Genomic DNA, 9,101 nt, shown 5'->3' with positions numbered 1-9,101 from the left:
CTTTAATGTCATGAATTACAAAAACGGTTTGTAGTCTAATTTACCTTCTGTATATACATGAAAGTAGCCAAATAAGAATAATACAATGTTTTGCCGCGATCATATTGAATAGGACAGGTATATGCGCGCTGGGGAAAATATTTCATGATGGACCTGTGAATTCTTTACTTATGGGTGAAACAGGTCTCATAAGCGTAAATACGACTAGCTTCTACTGATTATAAAACATACCGTACTATTTGTTGTGAATTAACTGTTGTTGTACTTTTAGTAGTTCAACCGCCACCCTTGTTTAAGAGCAACATTTAAAAAACACGTTTTTTTTTTTCATCCTCATGGGATCGGACCCCCTCTGAGAAAATAAATTGGCTGTGTCTGTGCATGGTCACTATACCTGTCCAGTACTGGACATTATGGTAAACGCTTCTTTCCTGCACAAATGACAATTTCGCAACTTCTGTCCGGTTTGTACAAATTTCTGGCCGCGATAAACCATTTGACTTGTCATGTATTTGTATAATAACTGCTAAATACCACTACGCCGGTAGTGAAGACCAATACCAAGTATATTCAGAGATGAAAAATCTCTCAATGACAAATTTTCTTAAAAGGTACCCCTATAAACAAAGTATTCACCAACTGGAATGACATCTAGTACATTGTATATATTCAGGAATATATACTAAATACAATAAAACATCAATTCTGGCAACTGTTTAGATGCCCGTGCTAAATATTATGTTGAAAGGTATGTCTAGTAGTCTACTTCACTTGGTGCTAGTAAATTCCACCTGTAATTCCTTTGTCGTTTTTCGACCTGTGATTTCTATGTGTCGTTAGCCGACGTTTGCTTGCTTCCTTTATCGTTTTCTTTGTCGTTTTTCGACCTGTGATTTCTATGTCGTTAGCCGACGTTTGCTTCCTTTATCGTTTTCTTTGTCGTTTTTTCGACCTGTGATTTCTTTGACGTTTTTTTTCGACCTGTGATTTCTTTGTCGTTATTTCTTTGTCGTTTTTTTCGACCTGTGATTTTTTTTGTCGTTTATTCGACCTGTGATTTTTCTGTCGTGTTTATACGAAATTGTGATTGTCTGTTGTTTGTCATATTTGCACCATAATTGCATTTAAATATTATTGAATTTAAAGTGCAAAGCACATGTACACTTCTTTTGCAGTTGTCTACTAGATGAAACTAATACTTTAAATAATGTGAATGAGGAAAATGTCATTTGCCGTGTGCAGATGCTACAAATTGCATTTTAAGCCGATAAATATGCATGTATTTAAAAGCATCCATAAGTCAAATTAACTGCGTTTTGAATCCGTTTTCAGACATGCCGTTATTGGATGTTTTAACGAGCATAAAACTCATTACCACAGTAGAGATAACAATAAACTGGACTTTCCAGTCCAAGCATCATTGCACTTGCATGCATATTTTTGACAGGGTAACATGTCATATGGGCATATGGCAGTTTCATTTTCAAAATGTTATTTGGAAAATCAAAATATGTGCTGGAAAAAACTGTTTCAAGGAGACTGGTCGCACTAAAGGACCATTAAAAACAAATGTCATTTCTTCTTCAGCGTAAAACAGGTACTCATAACAGTAATTATGGCCGGAAGGCGGCTGCCAGTGGACATGATATAAAGTTCAAAAGTTACGTGACAGTGTTTATTTATAAGATGGTAATATTTTTATAGCATGTAACATTAAAATTACAAGAGTCAACTGAACATGAAAAGTACATTAGCACAGAATAGCTGATAAGCCTGCAGTCATACAGATGCTGGTACTGGTCATAGCGTGATATGGGAGGTTCCGTCAGTACTTGGCTGTGATAGGACAAAATGCAATTTTGTGATATTTTGTCATTTAATGGTACCAAAAAGTTTTGATTTCTAGATCGTAGGATGCGTATGATGTTAGTCAAGATGATTTTCAATTTTACAGATGAGCAACTCTTCTGGTGTAATCGTAGTAATTCATTACACTTCTAGCTGCTATCTATGGAAAATTCCTTTTATTCCTGTATTAAAGACTTTGTTAGTAGTTCATAAAGAAGTATTCAAGTTGTGATCTAACATAGGATGTGTTTGTATTATTTATCTTACGTCGCACTTGATAATGTTTAGAGTCTGATCAGAGCTAGATGACATTACAGACAAATTCATTATAATTGTTAATCTTAATAAATGTCTTTGCGCTAATTCGTGGTATCTGATAGGCTAGCATTACATTAGGCCATATTTAAACATCATGCGTGAAATATTGTTAATCCTGTAAGATCTAGTTTTGTCGTCCACACTGAGGAAAAATTTACGTTTCAGTAAGGTGAATAAACATAAGCGTTTAAATAAGGGAACTAATGCCTATGATATTGAACAGTTTTCAAGTCATATTATACAGAACATATTGGTATTGCACCGCTGCTAAAAGAAAAGTCTAAACAACTCCCCTGTAGCAATTTTAGCATCAGTATCTTTAGACCTGTTGTGCAATATGACTTTAAATATTGTTCAATGTTATCTCGATTTCTAGTTGAATAGATTCTCAAATATATATATGTTACATGTATTGTCTCAAACCTTTAATCATGTTATTTATATGATAATGAATGACTGTCAAAATACCTATTATATATTCAACGTCTATGCCGTATAATATGGTTAATTGTTTGTGCCATATCATGCCGTCGTGACATTAAAATATGAAATGAGACAAGGGTAATAGAAGTGTATAGTTTTCCCATCTTATCTCCTTCATGTTCTTCTCATAAACCTAATACATCCAAAAAGGCCAACATGGTATCAGGTAGTTTAAGGTTTAACTTCCTTAATGCAAGATGTAAACTGTATGAGAAGTCTGATTTCGAGAAAATACGTAGCATTTACAATCTATGTCTGAACCAGCTGAGGTGCAAAGAAACATGGAAATGTACTTGGGGAAAATGTTGGAAATGTAAGGAAAATATCTATCAACATGTTTGATCATTTTGTTTAAATATTTACTTTGTTTGAGTGTACCACTGGTGCTACATTGCGGCTGTTACATCCGGTGTATGCAAACTGGCGAGAAAACACATGGAATTGAACGTCTGTTTGACTGAATTAAAGACAGTATGGTAAGCGCTCAATGTGCGTAGCACTGAATCATTTCAGATGTTGCAATTAAATATCTAACAAACATAATGTTACTTAGAGAACGGTTCACAATATCACATTTTAAGCAAAATCTAATTATATGGGTCAAATGCAGTACAGACCACTATTGGTCAATACAATAAGGAAAACACAAATAGTCAAGCGAAAGCAATGGCGATTTTGCTGCAGACGATACGCATAAAACCAGTTGACCTCTACCTTTGATTTATGTGGTCAATGTTTCAGATGATTCTAGAGAAAAACTCCTTGAAACTGACTGCAGTATTAATTGTCATGTAATCTTATCTCTTTGCGAAATTGCAATCTTACATATTAGCAACCAACTTTGGTGCATATTTTAATCATGCACATATCCATACGTCACACTGTTATGAACGTGCGGTTTTAAAAACTGTGTTCTTTTATTCCAGTTTGATATTTATACCTTTAAGGAATATATAGACAATCTGAAAAGTAGAAAGGAGATAAAAACTTACTTTATAATAATTACATTTGCAACTTTAAACCAATATCATATTGTGTAAATTAATTAGAATGCAGTTGTAATTTTGTAATCAATGCAAATAAATAAGGAAGAAGCAAGAGAGAGAAAAAACGGCAAACGAAAACGTTAACGTTGAAATGAGGAAAAACTGCTGCCGGCACTGTGTTGTCAATCAAGAAAAATGAAGTAATAATCTTAATTTTAAACGAAATGATTGATTATTAAATGATCTTTATTTACAACGTTATGTTTAAGTGTTCATAATTACTTTTTTAACAATATATAACGATTGTTTGTAACTGTCTCCTAATTTATAAATATTAGCCCTTGAAAACCCGCTTTTATTTTGTACAGAAAACATATTGTTGAGATCGACTGGAAAGATAGGAGTTAGCGTTGCTTTTATAACTACAGTACATTATGCGTCCTTTCCCCGATAGTCACAGTGATCTCGCCATGGCGTTGGCTGTGAACCAGATAATGCATTTTTCATTTTGTTTTGAGAATTTGTCTTTGAATGCTTCCATTGAAATCTTCTGGTAACAGGATTAAATGCCTATCTTCAAAGCTCGTCATAATTGTGGAGAACAGGAGGTCAACTGTTTTGAATTTGAAAGTACTGATGAAAAAGACATCATAGTGAATATAATAACACAATCTATAGAATGAAAGTGCTGAAGTATCTAGTTTTTAATTTGCAGTAAGTTAAGTACTAAGGCATATAAAAGTTTCGATAAAATTTAACGTAACTAGCCTATATCGTTTTCAAACACACATACTTGATTGATAACATATAAAGGAAACAGTCTCATTTGTTTGCCATTAGTACCTTTTAATGATAACGGACACCATAAAATGTTTTTAAATGGCACATTTTACACGACATTATTGATTCCTGACGCAGGTAGTGTCTTTAATACAAATTTATCAAAGTCAAAATGTGGCAACACAAAAACCCATTTGTCATTGATGTCAAATTGTCAAAGATATCATATTTCAGTATTCAGTTGATACAACAGGTTCATTTGTTTACCCTTTTTATTATATTTCTCAGCAGTATGCCAGTTATACACAGCCAGCGTTCCTGGATTAAGTACCTGTATTTACCTGCATTCCGTAAGTAACGGGCACTTTTCACACTTGAATGGAAGCTATAAAATGGCAAACCGCGTTCAACTAAATTTTCACAGAAACAAGAACAAAGATCCGAAGGAAAGAACGCATGCATGTATAACGCATATATTAAAAAAGACGGCCACGGTTTCGGTCAATAGGGAACACATGACTGAAGTAGGGATGCAAATTGCGTTACAAAATATAACATCGATATTGAAGTCATTAAAACATTTCAAAATACATTATATTGTCAAAGGTTTTTTCTTGCTTTCTTATTGTTGATTAAGTGTAATTATATTTTTTAATTTCATACTGTAGTTTTTTTTTCCAAAAATCTTGGTTTCAAATCAACTACATTCACGTACATAAGATGTTAAAAGAAGAACTACAGGACATTTTAAACAAAGTATTCACACACCCGCACCATACCAACACCTGTATATTATAGTTACGCTCCCGTAGAATACGAGATTCTTAATGCTCTTAACGACGTCCCGTTAACCTTGTTTTCCATCTTGTTTGATAAAATGATTTTATCAAAATTAAAGACTAACGTAAGAGAGTATACGTATACGAAATATATTCTCTGGTGGGTAGCTTGCATGTTTAGTAAAAGGTGTATGTTTAGAGCATTTAAATTCTTAACAAACATATTTAAATGTCAAAAGTAAACCTTTACCATATAAACTCGAGTGACTAAGTCCTTACTCGTTGTGGAAGACAGAGTTCCAATTCGGTGATGTTATCTCTAAATTATACAGTGTATTTCTCGGCAGATATAATAACTTATAGCTTGTGCAAGAGCCATTGCATATAGAACAAATAAGGAAAAATTGATCAGCATTTCTTATTTATGGGAAAGCACAAACTTAAATGAAACAATGTAAAAGGTAGCATGTTTCAACCACGTGAGAGCCTCTGTCTAATCATAGTATTTCAGTAAAAAGAAAATTGTGATTTTGTCATTAATATGTCAAAACCAATGCAACAGACGGCTTTGAATGATTGGACAACATACAAATCACGGATTTCATCCCTAAAGTCTGCTTTAGATATAATTACGTGAACATGTAGAGTTCATCTTAAAGGATAATGTAGGTATTTGTTGGATGTCCATTATCTGACAATATGCCCACGAAAAAGACTTATAACATCCAATCAAAAATGGATAATCAAAATCAATCTATGTCATTTATATAGTGGTCAATGAAATGGATGTTCAAGAAGGAATTTTCCATTTTATTTTTAGGTATACTAGCTTTGTTTCATTTAAAAAGTTTCAGCTTCCATACACATTAAACACGACAAAAACCGTCGGTAATTAGCGTAGAAATACAACATATTTATTCCTGGAAAGAAACAAAGGTTACAATAACGTCGTTGGAGTACATAAACAGGCTTTGATACGAATTTAAACAAAAATTGATGAGCAAATTATTAATGAAATGTCTCAGGAATAGATTCTTCGACAGTCTGATTTAGATATCCCTATATTTGCAGAAAAGAGGGACATCGGTCCAATATGAACAGCTATATTAAAAAAGGCAATCACCAGTACTGCAATCCACATGGAAAACTGAGTTCGTGGAAATTTATACACGAGTACGCCTTCCTAGCTGATATATATATAAACACAAGTGGATACAATAATAAACAGACACGATATATGTATAACATGATAGGATACCTCCTCGAAACAGTATGTTGTAGAACTACCAATATAGAGTTCAAACTACATTACTGGCACTAAACGTCAATCTTTAGCCTAAGCATTTTACAGTATGCATGGAGACTAGGTTTTATTCAGCTCCTGTGAACTTTAAGCAATAGGAATAGAAAAGTGATGCATTGTCAAACGGTGTTTTGTCAACAATTAACAAGCTGTAAACCGGTTGTTTTTGTTTAGGAAAATATGTTTAGGATAAGTCTCACAATGTGATCCTGTCTGTGCGTGTATAGTGTAGGAAACGAAGACCGGTTAATTGGACCCAACCAGTCTACGTCAGAAAACAGTGGCTTTTATACACCAACATATTCGTCAAGGACTGTAGTATATTAATCTGAAATTCATTTTGGCCAAAATGGTCGGAGTCTCCAGAAATCCAAGATGGCGTCCAAGATGGCCGCCAGTTTCGAGACAAGGCTTTAATATATATCTTTCATTGATATCTCTCACAGATTAAAAGATAGAAGTACCAATCTTCTTTTCTGTACATTGTCACTATATTCCCTTTATTTTGATGTATGTAGATATTAATTATGGTTCCAAGGTCAAGGTCAAATTCAAGGTCAAACTTAATTTTGGGAAAATATGCGACTGTGATCTGAGTATTTTCTTTTTATGCGAAAGCTTCCATGTTAAATTGGAGAAAATTTACACTTAAATGTAGACTTAAGTATGCTGTTAAAAAAAATGTATTAGTAATGCACAAATTTTAGTTTCTATCGAGATATCCTAGATGGCGGACTACATGTCTGTAGCAAAAAATAACCACATTTATACCAATTGTTTAGTAAGAAGCTCTTGAGTAACACCATCTTAGTATTTATTATAAATTTTATGTTTTTATTTTGTAAGACAGCAAATGATGTGCTCTACAGTAACTGCTAATCGGAAAGTGCGTTTGTTAAGAAAGAAACGCCTTGAATGCTTTTAGTTAAATTTGTTGACCAAAGTTCAGATGAAGACTAGGTATACAAGGTCAGAACGAAAAAACAATGTATGATCAGAGACCTAATTAGGTAATTCAGTATTTTATAAAGTGTGTTTGGACATGTACTACAATAAATTCTAATATTGAATGTGTTGGTAGATATATACTTGTTCACAGTTTCGTGACAATTTTATGTAATCAGCTACAGTTCATTAAGGATAATGCGGCAGTCACGTAACGCAATATTTACATATTTACTTGTTTTATAGTTAAATTTAGGTAATAAAACATTCTGCATATCCATTATAATATATATAAAATATAATATGTATATCCAGCTACAGCCTAACTCTAGCATTAAAATTTTGTCAAAACGAGAAGATAATGAATGACGTGGCTGTCACATTATCCTAAATGATATGTACATAAAGCTTCGTTTAACACTTCAGAAATGTTGAAATGTTGTAAAACTGCAAAACATTAAAAGTGAGAATAAGTTAGTGGTTTTAAATTTCTTTCTATCGTTTAGTTCAAATTTACCAACACAATACAGAATTTAGTATGTGATGTTTAGTTTCTATTTTATGTACATGAACTGTAATACACATATCAAATGTTTTTACTCGTCAATAGATACCGGGTAAATTTTTCGAAATGCAATAAGCTATTTTCGTGCTGATATTCAACATTTCATTGATTCTCCACTAAATTTGAAAATTAAAATGTTGGGAAACTAACAAAATTAACTCTGAACTTTGAAGAACATTATTTTGCGGTTTAATCCTTTTATAACAGGGAATGAATGCTAGAGTTTCTTTGCTTTTATAGATGAAGTCGGTATTTAGATTGATATTAAGTCATCCTGAATTCAAATTTTCTCTTTAGATAGATACGTTACTTATTTTTTGTTTATACCCCAGACACACATACTTTGCGGATAGTAATCCGTATCGATCCATACCTGAGCCCTACGGATTGGTACGGATTGATTACTATTTTAAGGTACGGCTCAGGTACTGTGAACTACGTTTCTATCCATGGCTAGACGTAGTTATCCTTGTCGTATGTGTGACTGGGGTATCAAGTTATATTACCTGTTTATTAACGTGGGCATATAGTTATATATATCTTTTCTAGTTTGTGATTGACATTCACTCAGCTTTGCTGCATTAAGGAATTGCAAAATCAATTAAAATATTTCAATTTGTCAATATTCCTAATAATGTTTAAGTTTCTACTTTCAAATTGATCAGTGCTGTTTTTGTTGTTTTGACATGTACGAATCACAGCGGCATCATTCAGTCATACAATTGACATGTCATGTCCAGATGCTGACATAATGTAGGCTTAAAAAACGTAAAGTTTTAAAATCACTATTTGTAATCAAAAGTCATAACATAGTAACGTATTTAATCAAACAATAATATTAATTTAGAAAGGTATGAAATATTAAAAACATAAATAATGAAAACAAATTAACTGGCTAACACTTTGAACATATTCAAGTATTTGAAAGTAGTTTTAGATTGAAAAACGGACACATACTGTCATTTGTAATGTTTCAAGTGGCGGTAACGTATCTATTGTCTATTTTTGTACAAAGGTTAACTTAGCTTCAATTAATTCAAGTGCATGGTCCTTTGTGGTATAAATGCGAAGATGCTATATCACAAATAATATTA

Source organism: Mercenaria mercenaria, chromosome 10 (assembly GCF_021730395.1).
Source record: "Mercenaria mercenaria strain notata chromosome 10, MADL_Memer_1, whole genome shotgun sequence".
NCBI lineage: Eukaryota > Metazoa > Mollusca > Bivalvia > Venerida > Veneridae > Mercenaria > Mercenaria mercenaria.
Note: the sequence above shows the minus strand (reverse complement) of the source record.